Here is a 1,171-nt window from a genome sequence, read left to right as displayed (position 1 = left end):
ACCCTTCTGCTCTCTATTTAGGTAACAAGGATGCCACCTCCAGATTAAGGGCAGGGGAAGCAACTGCTAGTCACTGCTGCTTCTAGAAGAAAAAAGGTCCACAGCCCAGTAACAAGCCCATCTAAACACCCCATACACAAAACGAGCCTCACTTGTTCGCTACCAGTTGGTGACCATTGCCCCTGGGGACTGTCAGTCTCAGGGTTCTGATTTCCCATTGACCCTTCCCCCTCTATTGGTACTGGGAACTAGCCAATCAAAAAAACCCACTAAGTTTTAGTAAAAGGCCAACAGTCCCCGTACACAAGCCAGCCCCATGAGACTCGCCGATGTCCAGAAAAGGCATCACAAGCTGGTCCCATGGTGTAAAGGTCAACACTCAGGACTCTGAATCCTGCAATCTGAGTTCGAATCTCAGTGGGACCTTGTGGTAAAACCCTGGAGCTCAAAGTGCTTCATTTTCCTGTCTCCAGCTGTGCAAGACCGAGTTGTTTCCCTTCTGCTGGGTGACTCATGCTGACTGAAGCCAGGTCTTTGGTTGGGATGGGGGTCTAGAAGTGGCTACTGGTGGTTGGGATTCTTGCTGCTTCACCTAATGCCCACAAGTTTGGCCCTTGCACTTTCTACCACGCTTTTCCTCTTGCCCACATGGTATTTAAAGGAAGCAGTGCCAGGGCCAGGCTTCATAGCCAGGGATAGGCAGGAGGGAGGAGTCCCAGGCTGGAGCCCAGCACACCTTTCCTTCTCTGGGCTCCAAGGGAAGGTTTATAAGCCACAGAGCAACTGAGGGAGGGGCAGGACGAGGGGAGGACCATGCCTATGTGTAGCCAGCAGACAGGAAACAAGACACCCAGCCAGGCTGCTCCCTGGCATGCCAAACACCCACTGAAGACCACCATGCAGGGAGGCTGCTGATGCTCTGTGGCCAACATCAGAAGACGGTAGGAAAGCAGGGCCAGCCCCCCTGGTGGGGCCTCTGACCGTTCCCACTCACGGTGCTCACTTTGGCAGTGGGGCAGGAGATATTCCCCTAGAGGCTTTTCCCCAGCTGGCGAGAAGCAAAGAAACACCCAGGCTCCAAAGGTGCTATTTAGCAAGTCCCCTCAAACACAGGGACAGGTGCACATTTGGAAGAGGGAAACTGCTCTTGGCAGCCGCCCATTTTCTTTGG

General features: G+C 53.6%; 1 non-coding gene across 1 annotated transcript; it reads left to right on the top strand.

The window, feature by feature from the left end:
* Positions 1 to 354: 354 nt before the first annotated feature.
* Positions 355 to 426, top strand: TRNAQ-CUG. Its single transcript has one exon. It is a non-coding gene; the product is annotated as a tRNA-Gln (tRNA).
* The last annotated feature ends 745 nt before the right edge of the window (positions 427 to 1,171 follow it).

This window comes from Terrapene carolina, unplaced genomic scaffold (genome assembly GCF_002925995.2).
Source record: "Terrapene carolina triunguis isolate 2854851 unplaced genomic scaffold, T_m_triunguis-2.0 Scaffold32461, whole genome shotgun sequence".
In the NCBI taxonomy this organism is placed as follows: Eukaryota; Metazoa; Chordata; order Testudines; family Emydidae; genus Terrapene; species Terrapene triunguis.
This window is presented reverse-complemented; position numbering and strand designations above follow the sequence as displayed.